The sequence below is a fragment of the Chrysochloris asiatica genome, unplaced genomic scaffold (genome assembly GCF_000296735.1).
Source record: "Chrysochloris asiatica unplaced genomic scaffold, ChrAsi1.0 scaffold00036, whole genome shotgun sequence".
Lineage (NCBI taxonomy): Eukaryota > Metazoa > Chordata > Mammalia > Afrosoricida > Chrysochloridae > Chrysochloris > Chrysochloris asiatica.
Window position 1 is genome coordinate 17,274,873 of NW_006408554.1, and position 20,565 is coordinate 17,295,437.

The window sequence follows — 20,565 nt, forward strand, 5'->3', positions numbered from 1 at the left end:
CTATGGTAGATGTTCAAAATTAATTTCTTTTCCAGTGACCTTGACAATTTCCTTAACTCTGTGTTTAAGGTTCTTCATATGTAAATTACATATAATAGTACTTCATAGAGCCATTGGTGGTGGTTGTGAGCACTAAATTGGTTCCGTCTCATAGGGCCCCTGTATAGTGTTTCTGAGGCTGTAAATCTTTACAGGAGCAGAAAGTCTCATTTTTATCCTGCAGAGCAGCTGGTAGCTTTGAACTTCTGACCTTGTGGTTACCAACCCAGCTCTTAATCCCCTACGCTACCAGCACTCCTTGTGTAGCCCTTAATAAACAGTTTATTATTCATTTTACCTACCCTGTCATGCAGTCTAAACTTTGCACACACTTTCTAAGCTTTACTTTCTTTGTTGGTTGTAGTTGTCAAGTGCCGCTGAGTCCATTCCGACTCGTTGCGACCTTGTATAGGGTTTCTGAGGAGCAGCTGGTGGTTTTGAATTTCCTACCTTGCAGTTAGTAATCCAGTGCTTATCCTATAGTGACTTACCAGGACCCCTTACCTTCTTTGTTGTTGTTAAGTGCAGTTGAGTTGATTCTGACTCCTAGTAACTCTGTATAGAATGTCTGAGGAGCAGCTGGTGGTTTTGAACCTCCCACTTGTGGTTAGAAGTCCTATGTTTATCCTGTGGTGACACACCAGGATGCCTTACCTTCTTTGCTGTTTTTAAGTGCCATCAAGTCTGTTCCGACTCATAGCAACCCTATATAGAGTTTCTGAGGACTGACTGGTGAGTTTGAATCATTGACCTTGTGGTTCAAACCGACCTTGCAGTGCTGTGCTTATCTTAAAGCGCCAAGTGTTAGGAGTACTTGATCAGCAGCTAATTGGCAGTTCAATGGATATTAGAGAAGAGGTGGGCAAATGGGGCTTCTAGAGAAGGATAGCAGCCACCTTGAATTAATTCTGACCACTAGAAGTCTTTACCACTTATCCCTGACACCTACTTTCCCTTACTCAATTAAAAGCATTTCTTTTCTGGCTTGCTAATTTATTAAAGAGACATTGAGCATCCATGTTACTTTTTAGTACATCCTGTAGACCATGAATGAGATTTTCAGTAATATATTCATCTCATTACATACCTATTTTCCCTATACATCTGTCTGCTTATGCATCTAATTCTTAACATAAATATCCATTTTAATTGTGATTTTAAAAAATATCTTGTGGGTATATCTTATTATTCAAAACATTTTAATGTTTGTTGAAAAAAAAAAGGTCAATAGTAGTTTGGATCATGATGGTAAGATTTATTCATATCTTCTTCTACCCACATACTTAATAACCAAATTACATGTATTCAAAGTATAAAGTTATAACAGGAGTCCATATGTGGTGAAAACTGTTAAGAAATAAACTGCTAAATGAAAATGTGGTGGTTTGAATTTACCCAGAGGCTCCTTGGAAGATAAGCTTAGTGATCTACTTCTGAAAGGTCACAGCATGGAAAATCCTATGGAGGAGCTCTACTCTGCACATATGGGTCTTTGTGAATTGGAGTCAATTGGATAACAACTCACAGCAACAGCAACAACAAAGTTATAACACAACCAGAGCCGATGTTGGTATTAGGGGAGAACTGCAGCGATGCCTATGTGGATACAAACATATGTGTATTCATGCACATTACAGAACAGTTACCATGGAGTTAACTCCTAGTGACTCCATGTATGTCAGAGTAGAACTGTATTCCAGTTTTTTGATGGTGGAATTTTTGGAAGTAGATACCTTGGCATTTCTTCTGGGTAACTAACTTTTTGGTCACTAGCCAAGCAGGTTAACAATTTACACCACCCAGAGACTCCATGCATACACACATGTAGTTTTTAACAATAAAATTTGGAAAAGACACACCTAAAATACAACCAAACTTTTAAAAATAAAGATGTATCCTATAAAAGCTTTGAAAACAATGAGCAGGAGACATTAAGCAAGATGATGGACTAGCCAGACACACTACATAGACCCTGCACAACAAATATATGAGAGAACAAATGAAACAGATATAGATGATGATCATAGAGCTCTGAGCTTCAGAGGAAAAGATGGAAAAGTGAATTGAACACTGACTAGGAGAAGAAACAGAACTAGGAGAAGAAACAAGAAAAACTGAGAAAGAAGACAGAAGGGTGAACAATGGACTGGCCTTATGTGGTGCAGCCATCTTGAACTTTTTAAAGCAGCATTCCATTTATTCAGTGGTCTGATGTTGCAAATGTACACCAGAGGTTGATGATGAGGAAAGTGAGAAGCTCTTTTGTTCCTCACACCTTCCCAGTGACCAGAGGCATGGCCAGTCATCCTCTCCCTACACTGTCTCTGCTCTGCAATCCCTTTGTGAGTTGGACACTGGGTGCACTTGAGCTCCGCTACATCAGACCAGCAGATCATACAGTCCAGGTTCCTGGCCAGGAACTCCCAGAATTAGCTGCCCTGCCCCCCGCTACCCTCTGGGCCTGAAAGAGTTCTTTCTAGGAACAAAGACACTGATCTCAGTCACTATTATAGCCTACACAGTCTACTTCTGGATTATATGCCCTGACCACAGACAATAACCATTGTTGTTGTATTGTTAACTGCTGTTGAGTTAGTTCTGACTCATAACGAGCCTGTGTACAACACAATGAAACACCGCCCTGTCCTGCACCATCCTCACAATTGCTGCTACACTGGAGTCCATTACTGCTGCCTCTGTGCCAATCCATCTTGTTGGGGGTCCTACTCTTTTACACTGTCCCTCCACTTTACCAAGTATGATGTCCTTCTGCAGGGACTGATCCCTTCTGATAATATGTTTGAAGTATGAGAAAGGAAGTCTGGCCCTCTTGACTTCCAAGGAGCATTCTGATTATACTTTCAACACAGATTTGTTTGTTCTTCTGGAAGTCCAAAGCACCTTTAATATTCCTCTCCAACACTGATACACACATGTGAATGTATCAGTTTTTACAGTCCTCCTTATTCATTGTTCAACTTTCACATTTAATATACGTTCTTTCTATTGCACATGGAACAGTCTCCAGAATAAGTTAAAAGCAGTGCTCAGAGGGCAATTTGTAGGAATAAAAATATACATTCAAAAAGAACTAAAATCAATACCTTAACTTAACATCGCCAACAATTAGGGAAAGAGCAGCAAAGTAAACCTGTAGTGATTAAAAGAAAGAAATAATGAAGACTAGAGTAGAAAGAAATGGAACAGAAAAGAGAAAAACAATAAAGAAAGTAAACAAGAAGTTGGTTCTTTGAAAGGATTACTAGAATTGATAAGCCATTGGCTAATTTCACAAAGGAAAAGATGCAAATCAAACAAAGAAGAAATGAAATATATTGGTGTCATGACAGAACCAATGGAAATAAAAAAGGATAATGACATTACTATGAAGACTAGTGTTCCAGGAAATTTGAAAATTTAGAAAAAATTTGATAAATTGCTTGCAACATATTACCTACCTTAACTAACTTGGAATAAAGTAGAAAATTTGAACAAACCCATAACAAAAAGAGAAATTGATCAGGTCATTAAAAGAACTCCAAACAACTAAAAAAGGCCAGACCCAAGATGCTGCATCATTCAATTCTACCAAACATTCCAAGAAAAGCTGATACCACTTCTATTCAAATGATTCCAGAACAAAGAAAAGGATGGAAAACTCACAGATTCATTTTATGAAATGAATACAACACTGATCCCAAAAACAGGCAAAGATACCACTAAAAAAGAAAATTATAGATCAATATTACTCACGAATATAGATGAAAAATGTCTCCAATACAATCCAACAATGCATCAAAAACATAACACATATAGAAGTGGATTCATACCAGGTATTCGAGGGTGTTCAAAATTACATAAACAATCCATTTAAGCCACATTATAAATAAAACAAAGGCAAAAAACCACATGATTTTATCAATTGATGCAGAAAAGACACTTGTTAAATCAAACACCCATTCCTGATTAAAAACAAAACAAAACAAAACAAAAACATTTAGCAAAATAGAACTTGAAGAGCATGTCCTCAACATTGTTGTTGCTGGTAAGTGCCACCAAGTCATTCTGACTCATAGAAATGCTGTATATGGTTTCCAAGGCTACACATCTTTGCAGGTGAAGAAAGCCTTATCATTCTCCTTTGGAGGGGCTGGTAGACTGGCTTCAACTATGGACTTTGTGGTTAACAATCCAGTGCTTATTGTACAGAACCACTGTGATCCCCTCCTCAATATAATTAAGGGACTATATACAAAAGTAATTGCCAACATTATTCTCAATGGGGAGAAACTGAAAACATTCCAACTTTAGGGAACCAAACAAGGATGACCTTTATTGCTATTCCTTTTCAATATTGTGCTGGAAGCCTAAATCATACCTGTAAGGCAAGAAAGGAGAATTACCCTAGGAGAAACCAGAGATAAGGTGGAATTTAGAAAGAAAAAAAAAAAGGAAAGGATCACTCTTATTCTTTGTCTCTCTCAAATTCAGATGTCCACAAGTTTGGGTACTCTCCAAGGCACACTAACAGACAGGGAGAAAAATGGAGTTAGGTCATTAGTTAAGTAGGGAGTCATTTCCATGGCAGGCTATAAATTAAGGGTTGTTTTGTTAGATACCATCAAGTCAGTTCAGATTTGTATCAACCCTGAATGAAACAGTGACACGTTCTGCTACATCATCAGTCAGGGATATGTTTGAACCCATTGTAGCAGCCACTGTGACATCCTGTCTCATTGAGTGTCTTCCTCTTTTTTGCTGACTCTCTGTTTTACTAAGCATTAAGTCTTTCTCCAGGGACTGGTCTCTCCTGACAACATGTCCAAAGTATATGAGACAAAATCTTGCTATTCTGTCTTCTAAGGAACATTCTTGTTATAATTCTTCCAAAAGACAGATTTGTTCCTTCTTCTGACAGTACATGCTATATTCAAGCTAAAGATGAGGGCTATAATTTACGAGCCAGGAAATCCAATTACAGAGGATGTCCTGACTCTATTTCCCTTTGCTCCCTAAGGCTGTCTTCCTTTATTTATTCAACAAATTTTTATTGAGAACCCATCATGTACATGAGTTTGTGTAGGAGTCAGGAATGCAAAAAGGAGAAAAAAAGGGGGTAGGGAGAATGAAAGGGATTCACATTCAGATTGGCATGCAAGAAGTAAAACTCTTCTCTATTTGAAGATTATATATAATCCCATGCATAGAAAATCCCAAAGACTCAGCCAGAAAATGATCAAAACTCATGAAAGGATTCAGTGAATTGGCAGAGTATAATAAAATCAACCCACAAAAATCACCTGATTTTATTTATTATACTCTAATTATTTACTTTAATAAAGAGAACTCTGAAAAGGAGCTTTTTTTAAAACAATACTGTTTATAATATCCACCCAAAAGATAAAATACTCAGGAATAAATCTAATTGTTGACCTTGTGGTTAGCAGTCCAGTGCTTATCTTATAGTGCTGCAGCATTATTCCTATTGTTGTTGCTATTAAGTGCTGTAGAGTTGGTTAAAAAAGGGACTCCCAGCGTAGTGGTTACGAATCGGGCTGCGAACCTTAAAGTCAGCGGTTCGAAACTACCAGCCGCTCTGCGGGAGAAAGATGAGGCTTTCTACTACCGTAAGGATTTACACCCTCGGAAACCCTGTACAGGGTCGCTATGGGTCGGAATTGACTCGACGGCACTTAACAACAACAACAATTCACCAAAGATGGAACAAATATCACCAAAGAGAACAAAGTCTAACCCTGAGTTAAAAATAAATAAACAGGGGTTACAATGATAAAAAGAGAACGGCAAACCCAAACTAACACAAATTCTAAGCCATATTGAAAGTGGTGTTACAATACAAGAAATCTAGCTAATAATGGAAAGGAAAGCTAGAATTAGAAAAATCACCATATTTCAATATTAAATAGATAGTTGATTCAAGCAGTGTTAATCAATAGACTGATTTCAACATTTCCAGGGGTGGCTGGTGAGTTTGAAGCGCCAAACTTGGAATCCAGTGCATTATTCTGCAGTGCCACACCAGGACTCCATTATATTAGTGAAGTATTTTTTTTGTCAACAATTTGTTGACAATTTTCTTGGTGCCTTTTTTTTTTTTTTTGTCTCTTTTTGTTCTAGAATTTCTATCACATATAAATTATTCTTCTTTATGATGTTCCACATTATTCATAGGTTTTTTTCATTTATTTTGTTTGTTCCTTGATCAGATTAGTACTAAGAATTCTGCCTTCATTCCACTCCTTTTTTTTCCAAATATATAATTTATTTCTGAAAATTTTGCATTAATACTCTGGATTTCTTCTTACTATTGTTGTATGGTTTCTAATTTTCCATATTTTTTTTTCAATTTTCTCTTGTATTATATCATGAGTTCTAGAGTTTTGCCTGTGTTTTCTTTGATTTTTTAAATCTGTTGAAGAGTTCTAGATACAATTCTTTTGAATTCCTCATCAGAAATTTCAATTTTTCTCTGGCTAATTTTCTCACCCTGCATTTTGGTCACTTTTTTGTGCCACTTCGTTCTAATGCTGCATGTGACTCAAAGTTACCAGTTGTTGACTAGATATCATGATTTTATAGAATGAATTTGATGATTGTAGGTTGGTTTGATTCCCTCTGATTGTTTTGTTTTATTATATCTTGGTAAAAGGTTGGGTGTGTTAATTTATTTACTAGTTTGGCTGTTTGAAGTACTCATCACCTCTCTATGCTTGGTAGTGGGTAGGAATGTGGGCTTGAGTCTTAGATTGCTAACTGAACAAAGCAACTGAGGAGTGGGCAGAGCAGATGTTGGTGGCCATCTGTTATTGAGTCGGTGATGCTAGTGAGAGCATTGTCCAGTGTGGGGGATAATAGGTGTGGTGGGTTACCGGGAGGTTGTGTAAGGTAATGAGATGAATTCACAACTCTCTTCTTACCATTGATTCAAGCTCAGTCCTGGGCAAATGGAGCCAATTCCTGTTCCAATTACAACACTGCTTGCAAATTGCATAGTTTCTCTCTTCTTGTTCATTGTGTTTGTTTAGTGTCTTCTTCTCATTGGAATTTAATGTATTTCTTTATCCTTTCCTTTGACTCACTGGGCTCGTGGATTGTCATCATATCCATTTCACTTTGTTTCTCAAGTCTTTGATGTAGAGGATCTTGATAGTGCATCTGTATAGTCTTCCATATTTTAACTTCTCCCCTTTAGGAAAAATTTAAGACACTTTTTGTTTATTCTATTACTCAGTAGTTTCTAAGCTGCATGTTATTTATTTTCCATGTATTTGATTTTTTTACTACTGATTTTCTTATTTATTTCTAGTTTTACAACACTGTGGTCCATGAAAATGATTTGCATTATTTTGATGTTTTTAAATTTATTGAGGCTTGCTTTGTGACTTAACATATGATCTATTCTGGAGAATGATACATTTTCCCCAGAAAAAAATATATATGTATTGCCTTTTTGTGGTATGGAGTGTTCTGCATCTGTCTAAAATATATTTTGTTGTTACAGTTTATTGTGTTGCTATAGTTATCTAGTGCTGTTCTGTGGGAGAAGATGAGGCTTTCTTCTTCCATAAAGATTTACAGCCTTGGAAACCCTGTACAGGGTCACTATGAGTTGGAACTGACTCCATGGCACATAACCACCACCACCACTGTAACCGAAATACTATAAGTAGATGATTTTAACAAACAAATTTTATACTTTTACAGGTTAGAAGGAATCATGGTTTGGCACTATAGCTAAGGTTTGAACTACAAGGCCAGTGGTTCAAACTCATTAGCTGCTCATCAGGAACCCTATATTGGGTTGCTATAAGATGGATAAGGAAGATCGTAGAAGAATTGATGCCTTTGAGTTGTGGTGTTGGAGGAGAATACTAAAAGTGCAATGGACTGGCAAAAGAACCAGTAGATCTGTTTTGGAAGAGGTGCAGACAGAGTGCTCCTTGGAGGCCAGGATGGCTAAGCTTCATCTCTCATACTTTGGACATATTGTCAGGAGGGAACAGTAGCTGGAGAAGGATGTCATGCTGGGTAAGGTGGAGGGTAAGAGAAAAAGAGGAAGACCCCCAATGAGATGGATCGGCCAGGTGGCATCATTGATGGCATCAAGTGTGGCAGCGATAGTGAGGTTGGCCCAGGATTGGACATTGTTTCTTTCTGCTGTACATGGGGTCACTATGAGTCGGTTCTGACTCGATGGCACCTGACAACAATATAAGATGGAACTGACTCCACAGCACTTAACAACGAAAACAACAACACAGTGTAGGAGACTAGAAGTTTGAATTCTGATGACCACTTCAGAAGGCTTAGTCTCTGTGTTTGCTCTGGAGGTATTTCCTTGTCTTCTGGAGGAAGTTCCTTGTCTTCTTTCAACATCAATGGATGCAAGTTTTCCCTGAGGGATCTCCATTTATCTTGCCATTAAACTTTCCTTGGGACTAGGAGGTTCATAGGGCAGCAACTCTGGGGTAAAATGATGTGCTCTACTTCTGGCTCTTCTTTCCTGGTGACAGTGAGGTCCAACTGATCTCTACTTTCTTGTTTAATCGCTTTAATAACTCAAAAGAAGGATGAAACTTAAACCTGTAAATTTAATCCTACCTCATTAATAAAATTGCCTCTAATCCTCCTAAATTAGCATTATAGAGGTGTGGGTTCATAATACATAGGATAATTACATCAAATCACAAAATGGAGAATAATTACATATTGATAAGGATAATGGCCTAGTCAAATTGACACATATTTTGGGATGACACAGTTGTCTCGATAACAGTTGTTTATGTCTTTAGTGTCTTGGTGTTTCTTTCTAGTTGTTCATTGACAGCGTTTTGTTAACATCTATTATTATTATACAATTTTTATTTCTGTTTTCAAATTTTTAAATATTTTATTTATATATTTTGGGGCTTTTTCAGTGAGTTTCTATACATTTATTATAGTTATGTCCTTTTGCTGGATTGGCTCTTTAATCATTATACAATGCCCTTCTTTGTCCTTTATTCTGGCTTTTGCCTTGAAATCTGTTTTGATAGCTTGATACATTTTTTTCATGCTTTGATTTTTAGTTCATTTCTATTATCATGTCTAATGTGAGTCTTTCATAGGCAGCAAATGGATGAATCTGGTATTTTTAATTCAATCTGCCACTATCTCTTGAAAAGTGCATGTATTCCTTTTATTTTCTGTGCAATTATTGATACGTATGAATATCCTGTTATTTATTTTTTCATAGCCTTTTCTTTCACTTTATTTCATATTCTTGAAACAATGATATCGACTTTAATTTAAACTAAAAACCATAGAGGATTCCTGAAAGAGTGGCAGTAAAGGAATAGGGGTGTAAAAGATTATGGAACAGGTGGGAAGGGGAATCATCGAATCATAGTGACTGGGCTATTAAAGTTGCTGGTGACTTGGAGCTGCAGCTGGTAGGTCACTGAGTAGATCTTGAAACCGTAGAACCTTGGCACAAACTGATAGGCAGGCTGCTTGGGCCTGTACTTGGGTGTACCTTGAAGAGCATATGGAAGAAGCCAGTGCCAAAGTAGGTGCCGTCAGTGTAGTTATGCCTTGAGGACTTGGGTGTATACCCATCCATGCACTTGGAGTAGTAAAGCCTCACCTGGGATGCCCAACAGACCAATGGGAAGCATTAGCTGGTTCTCCCAGTTCACATGGGGACAGTAGCCAAAGTCTCCCTGATAGTACTTTTCCAACATCTGAGTGATGCAATAATTGGTGAGGATGTACGATGTGTATCAATCCACATCCTCTCAGCTGTGTACTCAATCAGGTCACTCTGGTTGGGGTTGTCTTTCAGGTCTTCATCAGGTTCCAGGTCCAAGATTATGTCCAGAGTTTGTCAATAGTGGGGCACTGGCTCATAGAGTTTTGTGAGGTTGAATTTGTTCTGCATGTAGTCTTCAACCACTTAACAGAAAAAGTCATTGCCATGGAGTCCTCAGAACCAGGAAATCCAGGGCAACTCCTCTGAACTGTTCATATTCACTTCAGCTGTTGGACGGGGACTGAAACTGGTGCTTGGGGTGGGGATTGCTGCTTCCAAGAAATGGTGGGCATCAACCTTTACAACGAAGGCCATGGGCTAGACTAAGGCAGGCAAAGTGCAGTAGTGGGGAATGGAAGTTGGGGAGGATCATTTTCCTACTGTTACTTGACTGTGCTTTACAGAGACAAAAAGTCTGTTCATTGGGATGTCTGACCCAGAATGATTCCACAACTGGACCCCTAATTTGGACAGGGAATGAAAATTTCTCTAAAACCTTGAACATGGCTTTCTTAAAATCCTACCTATCCCCTTTGTCAGGAAGCTCACAATTTACACGTTATTAGAACTTGTGTTTCCCTCATCTGTGCAAACAATGAAGCCACTTTCTGTTTCACTTGTAACTGATATCCATCTTGTCTCAATCAGCTGGTAAGACAGGACAAGAACCTGAGGACTTTAAGGTTACACTACCATCTGCAATGGCACTAAATAGCTATCATGTGATCTGTGTATGTGCATGTCCCCAGTCTCTGGGGAAGTGGTAGCATGTACATAGTACATGATCCTCAGAAGTAAACATCCCTGTTCATGAAAGTGGTAGGAACCCAGAGCATGGCCTCTGGTATGAGCCCGATGTTCTTCTGAGCAAGTTTGGCTCATGCCTTGACTCAATCAGTGTAGCAGAGGTTGGATGAGGGAGGTACTGGAGTCCAACATCTCCAGCCATCACCTTATAGGTGGTCCAAGCCACATGGGCCCCAATTCCAAACAACTAGAGACCACTACTGATGAGTGAGTTTATTCCTATTTACTGACTCCCATCCTATTCTGCTGTCACTCTTCCACTGGAACATTAACCCACATCCCTGAGCTTTCCTCCCTCAGCTCAAGCTAGTATTCTGTTCCCTTAGCTTCACTTTGGATTTGTCTGTCTTACTGTGGATTCCCTGATGTTGACTTCTCCTCACCAATGCATATTTTGTCTATGTATGCCTATTCTGTTTCAAGATGACTGCATTTGATCTTGAAAATGGGGTCCCTGATCTGTATCCTCAATCTCTGTTTTCATTCTGTTTCTTTTTCCAGTTGATACTTAATTCATTTTTTTAATATTTTCATTTGGTACTTAGCTTTCCAGGATTATTATCTGTATAGGCTTCAATTGGGTTTGGGGGCCTTTGTGGTAGAGGAACTGGGCATAAGTCAGCAGGACACAATCTTTTCTTTTCTTTTATCTTTCAGAGAAATAAATTTGCATCTAAAATTCTTTTCTACTTAAAATTCCTTTGTAAAACTCCATAATTCTATCCAACACTTAAGGAAGAAATAATAGCAATCACATGCCATGTCTCCCCAAAATAGAAAAGGAGGTGATACTTCCCAACTCATTTTATAAGATCAGAATTTCTATGTTGTAAAAATCTGACAAAGACATTAAAAGTAAAACCAAAATAAAACAAGCAAACAAAAAAAATGACAGGCCCATATAATTCATGTTTTGAATAAAAACATTCTTAACAAAAATTTTTAAATATACAATCTAGCTACAATATATGTTTGTGCATGCATTTGTTTATGTGTGTGTAGTGCCCAACTTATGACATATTTGAATTTCAGCAAACCACACTTAAATAGTCAATGGATCTGAAACATTACATCTTATAAATTTGTTATAACTTATCTCCTTCCTTTAATTGCTTTCTTCTTCAACATTTCTTTCCTCTTCAAAATTCATTAAGTCCTGATCTGTTAATGTCCCTTCTTAATGATGTATGAGTTATACTATATTAGTGATTATGAAATTCTATATTCAATGTTCTTGCTATATATGAAGACAGTATTTTCATTGATCTTCTACATCATATTATCCTGATCAAATGCTTGAAATTTGATGTTCACATAGATTAGCATTTTTCCATATCCCTGGTATGCATTTTCCAGTAAAGTCCACCCAGGAAGATGCAAATCTTTTTCAAGAGAAAACTATAGGAAAACTTATCATAGTATTTATGATTTTCCTCATCCGCATGCTGTATTTGTCATTTTCTTGTGTTTAACTTACAAAGAGTCTCTATAACATTTATATATTTTGAGATGGGGTCTTCTTTCCTCCTGTAACAAATAGCATAGTAGTTGGGATTTCAAAGTCTCTTGTCTGGTGGGATCTTCAGGGGCCCATGGACCAGTAAGTACCAAAACTAAAAATGGGGTTCTTAGCTTCAGTGTACTCCTAAGAAATATGCAAAATAAGCAATTTTGAATTTTGAACTCATATTTCAGTTTCTCATAACTCTTTTGTCATTGTTATGACTCACAACAGAATGAAACACTGCCAGACCCTGCACCATCCTCAAAATCCTTGTCATACTTGAGCCCATTGCTGTTACCATTGTTCTAATTCATCTCGTTGTAGGTCTTCCTCTTTTTTGCTGACCTTCCACTTTACCAACCATGATATCTTCTCCAGTGACTGGTCCCTGCTGATACTATATCCCAAGTACTAGAGATGAAGTCTGGCCATCCTTGCTTCCAAGAAGCATTCTGGCTGTACTTCTTCCAACACAGATTTGTTTGTTATTCTAACTGTCCATGGTACTTTTAATATTCTTTTCCAACACCATAACTCAAATACATCAATTCTTCTATGGTCTTCTTTACTCAGTTCCAACTTTCACATGCATATGAAGTTATTGAAAATACCATGGTTTGGGTGAGACACACTTTAGTCCTCAGACTGACATTGTTGCTCTTGAATATTTTAAAGAGGTCGTGTGCAGCAGCCTTGACTAATGTAATATGTCATTTGATTTCTTGACTGCTGCTTCTATAGTGTTAACAGTGGATCCAAGCAAAATAGAGTATTCGATAGCTTCAATCTTTTCTTCTTTTATCATGATGTTATTTATTGGTCTAGTTATGAAGATTTTGCTTTCTTTACATTGAGGTGCAATCCATACTGAAGGCTGCAGTCTTTGATCTTAAAGTCCTCATTGCTTTAAGCAAGCAAGGTTGTATCATCTGCATACTGTAGGTTTTAATGAGTCATCCTCCAATCCTGATGCTACTTTCTTCATCTAAACAAACTTCTTGGATTACTTGGATTATATGGTGAAAGAATGCAATCTTTGTGCACACTATTCCTGATTTTAAAACAGTGTTTCCTTATTCTGTTCAAACAACTGCCTGTTGGCCTATATACAGGTTCCTCATAAGAACAATTAAGTAATCTGGAATACCCATTCTTTGCAATGCAATCCATACCTTGTCATGAGACACACAGTCAAAAGACTACACAGTCAATAAAACACAGGTAAACACCTTTCTTGTATTTTCTGCTACTCTGCCAAGATCTACCTAATGTCAGCAATGATATCCTTCATTCCATGTCCTCGTCTGAATGTGGCTTGAACTCCGGCAGTTCTCTGTCAATGTACTGTTGCATCTATTTTTGAATTATCTTTAACTTTTACTAACATATAAGATTAATAATATTGTCCAACTATATCCAAATTCTGTTTGAAATGGGTACAAATATGGATCTCTTCCAATCAGTTGGCCAGATAGCTGTCTTCCAAATTTCTTGACATAAATGAGTGTCTCCAGTGCTCCCTCAGTTTGTTGAAAGATTTCAATTTGTATTCTACCAATTTCCTGAGTCTTGTTCTTTGTCAACGTGGTTAGTGCACGTTGGACTTCTTCCTTCAGTATCATTGGCTCTTGATCTTATGCTAGCTCTTGAGATCAACCTTTTACCTCTTTTTTTAGTACTGTGACTCTTTGTATTCCTTTCATGTTCTTTGGATACTTTCTTCATAATTCAACATGTGCCCTTAGAATCTTTCAATATTGCAAGTCAAATCTTGAATTTTTTCTGTCAGTTCTCTCTACTTTAGAAATTCCAAGCATGTTCTTCCTAGTTGGGTTTCTAATTTCAGATCTTTGGATGTCTCATCATAATACTTGACTTTATCTTCTCTAGCTGCCATTTGAAATTTTCTGTTCAGTTACTTTACTTTCTCCTTTTTTGTCCAATTGCTTTAACAGTTCTATGGTGGAGAGCAAGTTTCAGTGTTTCTGCTGACATCTATTTTGTTTTTTTCCTTCTTTCTAGTCTTTTTAATAACTTTTTGCTTTCTTCCTGTATGATGTTCTTGATATCATCCCACAACTCTTCTGGCCTTCTGTCATTAGTGTCTAATACATTAATTCTGTTCTTTACATGATTTCAAAATTCAGGTAAAATTTTGGCTCTAGTGGACTTGTTTTAATTTTCTTCAGCTTCAGTCTGAATTTGTATCTGAGCAATGGATGATGTGTTCCATAGTACGTACCTGGGCTGATTTTGACTGCTTGTATAGAGCTTTTCCATTGTCTCATCCCATAGATGTAGTCACCTTGATTTCTGTGTATTCCATGTGGCATAGCCCTTGGGTATAGTCATAATTTGCATTGTTTAAAAAAATGTATTTGCAATGAATAAGTCATTGATCTTGCAAAATTGTATAATGCTATCTCAAGGATCATTAATTATTAGTATATCTTGATTGCATGTTTGATCAATTTCACTGACATTCAGTGTAATTATTGATTGTTATTGTTGTTGTTATGTGCAGTGGAGTCAGTTCGGACTCATAGCGACCCTGTACAGGGTTTCTGAAGCTGTAGATCTTTATGGGAGCAGAAAGCCTCATCTTTCTCTTATGACACAGTGGTAGTTTCAAACTGCTGACCACAAGATTAGCAGCCCGATTCATAACCACTCCACTACCAGAGATATTTCAATTATTATCATTTTGCTATTTGTGTTTTGTGGTGTTGCTGGTTTCTTTGTTCTGCATGATTTCCTGTGCTGTGGTAATTTTTTTGTTTTTGTTTTTTCTTGTCAATTTATTCATAGTTCTAAAGTTCACAAAATCTTGGATTTTCCTTTTTTTTAATTTTATTTGAAGGTGTATTAAGTTCCTTTGAGGTTTTCCTGTACTTTATTAATTTCTCCTTAAAGAAGTCTCTTTTATTCTGAATATACCTGACCTCCTAATCACCTGGAATTCTGTAACTATACTTTTCCATCCCTTTGCTTTGTAGTTGCCCAGGTCATAGACTGACATCCAAGATCCCCTATTTTCAGTCTTAGAGTTTTTTTCCTACTCTGGATTTTTCCATATTTGGACTGAGTTCTGGGTGGTGTTGCCATGTATGTCAGTCTCTAGTTATTGTCTGCTTATGTTTGTTCTCAGTCCAAAGAATTGCCTTTAGTATATTTTGGAGCATTGGCTTGGCTTTTTCAAAGCCCTTTAATTTTTGTCTATCCTGCAATGTTTTAATTTTGCTGTCTTATTTGATGGACAGTTGTTCTGGGTGTATGATTCTTGGTTGGAAGTTTTTTTCTTTCAGAGTCTTGTATTTACCTCCCCATTGTCTTCTTGCCTGCATGGTTTCTGCTCTGAATTCAGAGCTTAATCATATTGCTTTTCCTTTGTAGGTAACACTTCATTTTTCCTTTGCTGCTTTCAGGTTTCTTTCTTTATCTTTGATTTTGAAGAGTTTTGGTGATTATCTTTTGTGGTCTAACTAGTCTGGGGTTTGATCAACTTCTTGAATGTTTATCATCTCCTCTTTCATGATGTTAGCAGCTCTTTGACTATCTTTTTTGTGATTTTCTTTGTCTCTTCCTGTTCTGGAATTCCAGTCACCCATAGGTTACTCTTCATGGTGTCCTACATGAATCTTTGCTTTCTTTCATATTTTTTCTCTTTCTTTCTTTCATTTTCTGATTGTACTTCTATCTTAGCAGTACTGAAGTATTGAGAGACTTACCTCAAAACTTTCTAATTCTAGCTTCCATTGATTAAATTCAACTCCTTTGCCTTTTCCTTTTCCATTTCTGGTATCTTAGTATTGATCAACTAGACCTCTCATTGCAGATTTTGTATTGTCTCCAATGCTGAATCTATTTTGTTTGATTGTTCCTATCATGCTTTCTAAGGAGCTCTGGTAGCATAGTGGTTATGAATCAGGCTGCAAACCGCCAGGTCAGCAGTTTGAAACTACCAACGGTTCTGTGGGAGAAAGATGAGGCGTTCTGCTCCCTTAAAGATTTACAGCCTCAGAAACCCTGTGTAGGGTCACTATGAGTTGGAACCGACTCCACGGTACTTAACAACAACAACAACAAATCATGCTTTTCTGAATTCTTCCTTAATTTCCTTGACCTTTCTGTGGAACTTTTGAATGTATATCAATATCATTCTCCTGATTTATTTTCCAGGTAGTTCCAGTGCCACGTGTTCCTCAAAGGCTTTTTATAGTTCTTCTTATCGGTCATTTGTTTGAGCTATTCTGTCTTGTTTCTGCATGCAGCAGACATTTTCTGCTACTATTTAGGTGCTGTTGTATTTATATTAATTTGATGAGTGTATGTTGGTGCATTCTTAAGCACTCACAAATTGCTTCCTGGTTGGTATGCTTATGAGATGAGCTTCTTTGTTCACTGTTCATACAGTTCAATTCAGACTGGTTTTAGTAAATGCTGGTTATAGATACTGCTCTGGTGTACAGCAGCTGGTATTGACTCTTGCCCAACTGGCGGTCTTTAGAGGATATAATTGTGGCTTGGATGTATGGCCACAGTTACTGTCATGTGATGCAGGAAGAAAAAATAAAGAAGCAAAGCAAAGCAAAAACAAAACCAAAAACAAAACAATGGTCCAAACAGCTAGCGTGCACAGGGATGGAAAGTCAGTGTTGTTTTCTACCAATAGGTGGTGTGCTCAGCCACCTACGGGTCTCTTGCCTTCACTACCACCTGAAAAATATCAAAAGCCACATTGTGTCTGGAGGGTGAGCACACAGATTGCCTACCTCCTTTCCTTTCCTTCCCCCCACCCCACCCTTTTTTTTTCCCTTGTTCTTTTTTCTCTATCCCAAGTATTCATTAAATCCCCTCTCTTTGTGAGAACCAATCCAGGGCTGCCCAGGGTTGACTTTGCAGATTTGGATCCAAGCCTGTCCTAGTTTGGTTATTGCATATATCTCCTCTCTCAGCTTACATCCTCCATATAGCTCTGACCTCCTGGAAAGCGGGAGGTTCCCTAGGGTTGTACGCTGGTCAGAAAAAATATAACTAAAGAAATTGCACATTTATTTCTGTAAGCTCCAGGTAATTTTTTGCCACATGAATATATATTTTTGTCTTTAAAGTAGTTCATGAACTTTAAAGAAGAATTGATGCAGGTCCATCTTCTGCCATTGCTTATCAGCCACTTGTCTCTTACCACATCTATTTAACTCTATCTCCCAGTAAGCACTTGATCCACTTTTTTATCCATTCCTCTGGAAGAGAGTTCCAGTATTGTCCTCTATCTATCTTGTTCGGTTTTCCATATCCTTGCTACAGAGATCCCATACAACATTTCTGCCTACTCTGCCATCTTTCTCCTAATTAGGAATATTTTTATATCTAATTCTACTTTTCTTAGAAAACTGGGAGTCATTTGTTTGTGCACACCTTGATAGGGGAACCATGAAAATTATGAGCTGCTTGCTGAGAAGCCTAATGCTCTGTGTAATTTTTGATAAATTTTGTTTTCTTAGCCTATGGTGCACATTGTAGTGGAATCATCAAAAGTCTTGCAAGACATCTGGCAGGTAAGTGAGCAGAAGTTCCTGACTGGTTTTGGAAACTTGTTTGTACAGAGAATTCTTGATAACTTTAAGAGAGATTAGTCTAAGTAAAAACAGCTTGAACACTATGTAACTACGTTTGTATATGTATATATATGTTCCTAAGTGTCCTGGATATGCAGATGATACAATCATGCTTGCTGAAAAAGAAGAGGACTTAAAACACTAACTGATGATTATAAAAACCATAGGCTTAGGTATGGATTGTGTCTCAATGTAAAGAAAACAAAAATCCTCACCACTGGACAAATGAACAACATTTTTATCAATGGAGAAAAGATTGAAGTTGTCAAAGACTTAATTTATCTTGGATCAACCATCAACACTCATGGAAGCAGCAATCAAGAAATCCAATGACATATTGCATTAGGCAAATCTGCTGCACAAGACCCTTTTTAAGTGTTGAAGAGCAAAGATGTCAGCTTGAGGAATAAGGTATGCCTAACCTAAGCCATGATATTTTCAATAACCTCATATGCACGTGAAAGTTGGACAGCGACTAAGGAAGACCACAGAAGAATTAATGCATTTGAGTTATGGTGTTGGAGAATATTGAAAGTACTATGGGCTGCCAAAAGAACCAACAGATCTGTGTTAGAAGAGGTATAGCCACAGTGTTCCTTGGAGGCCAGGATGGCCAGACTTCATCGCTCATACTTTGGACATATTGTCAGGAGGGACTAGTCACTGGAGAAGGATATCATATTTGGTAAGGTGGAGGGTCCGAGAAAAAGAAGAAGACCCCCAGTGAGATAGACTAGAAAAGTAGCAGCATCAGTGGGTTCAAGCGTAGCAACAATTGTGAGGTTGGCCCAGGACCCGGCAATAGTTGAAACTCACCAGTTGATCCCCAAAAACCCTACACAGAGTTGCTATGATTCAGAAGCTACTCAGTGGCAAATAATAACATGTGTGCTTCTTTGTTTATGAGTCATACTGCTTTTGTGTCATGTTGTTTTAACATAGATTATCATAAGGGGAATGTTACCCCTGTTTAATCTTAGAAGCATTGATCCTAGTTTTCCTCTCCCATAAAATTTACATTGGATTAATTGGAAATTTAGCTGTTTTCTGTTACTGTTGTTTTTGTTCATTGTTGTTGTATTTGACTTTAGAAGAGCAACTGGTGGTTTTGAACTACCTACTAAGGCAGTCCCAGCTAACCTTGCCATCTAGTGCATTATCCTACTATGCCACACCAGGATTAGAAAACCAGTTAATTGATAGAGTGCTATATAGGAAATACAATCGTACTTTGATTGGTATATAAAATCTTTCTAAAGCAATAACACAAAAATATTATTTTTGCCTCCAGATTGTTATTAAATTACAAGTTTCAAGGTATATTTTTTTCATGTGTGTGTTTATAAGGTTTTTTGATGTTATAGAGAATTAATAAAATGCTTTCATTTCAACAGGTCTTCATGTTTCTAACAACCTGAAATCAAAATTTTCATAAGTAAGTTGAGTTTGATATTATAAAAATAAAGTTGACTTAGACATTTGTTTTCTTTAATCCTGACAAAGAAACCATGACACAACCTAAAGGAAATTGGCTACCCATTGTTTTCCAAACTGCAGAAGCCAAGCTAAACATATACAAATAAATTAGTAAGCCTAGATTTTTGTCTTTGGTTTTTATCTAGAAGTGTGGGGAAGAATATTCTGTCTGGATGCATATGGTCCAAGGATAACTTCTAGAAAAGGAATAATCTCTCCCAATTCAATGTGAAAGGCCCCCTGGTGACTCACTCATTGTTGAGAGTTGGGCTGTTAACTGCAAGATCGGCAGTTCGAGCCCACAAGCTGCTTTGCTCAAGAAAAAAGAGGCTATTTGCTCCCATAGAGATTTTTAGTGTCAGATATCATAAAGAACAATTCTGCTTTACTCCATAATAGACACTAGACTTATTGGCAGTGTTGTTGTTGTTGTTAAGTGCAGTTGAGTCTATTCCAACCCATAGAGCCCAGTATAGGGTTTCTGAGGAGCAGCTGGTGAGCTTAAACCACTGACATTGCAGCTCAAACAACTTTGTTGCCTGGCACATTAACCCACAGTACCACAACACGACTTGATTAAATTTAAGTAGAAGTTTAAAAAAACTTTGAGATATTTAAATGAACTTTAATTTCAAGTATGAGTAATTTCAAGTTCTCTAAGTAAGTTTGCTGTTGTTCTTGTTAAATGTTGTCAGGTCAGTTCCACCACAAAGTGTGTGAAATCTTTGCAGGAGTTCAAAGCCTCATCTTTCTCCTGTACCGCAGCTGGTGGGCTCAAACTACCAACCTTGTAGTTTTCAATCCAGTGCTTATTCTTCACTCACTGTGAACTTTTTGTTGTTGATATTGTCAAGTACCACTGAGTGGTGTCCAACTCATAGTGACCTAATATAGAGTTTCTGAGGAGCAGCTGGTGAATTTAAACCATCCACCTTCTGGTTCAAAGCAGATTTTTGGGCCAGTGGTTATCCTTCAGTGCTGTGCCAGGACTCCACGGTGTTTCCCTAAGTAACTTTAGTAGTGTTGAATTAAATTAATAAGTATTTAGTTTAGTATTCATATGCTTTTATTTTCAGAGAAAAGAGGTGTATGCATCTGAGATCTACTGGATTAACGTGCTCATTTATAACCAAAACAAAATTTTAAATTTCAGCAAAAAGAAGATAGCTGGTAAAATCTAAGTTATATCCTTCTGACTAAAGTTAGTAGTTTAATTTTAGATCTTCTAAGAAGCTTTAGTGTTAACAATATGAAACAAAGAATTGGGTTTCCTGTAATTAAACTAACAAGATTAAAAAAAAAAAAAAAAA

At 37.3% G+C, this 20,565-nt stretch overlaps 1 pseudogene; it reads right to left on the reverse strand.

Moving 5' to 3' along the window:
• Positions 1-9,434: 9,434 nt before the first annotated feature.
• Positions 9,435-10,066, reverse strand: LOC102838430 (annotated as a pseudogene).
• Between the last annotated feature and the right edge of the window lie 10,499 nt (positions 10,067-20,565).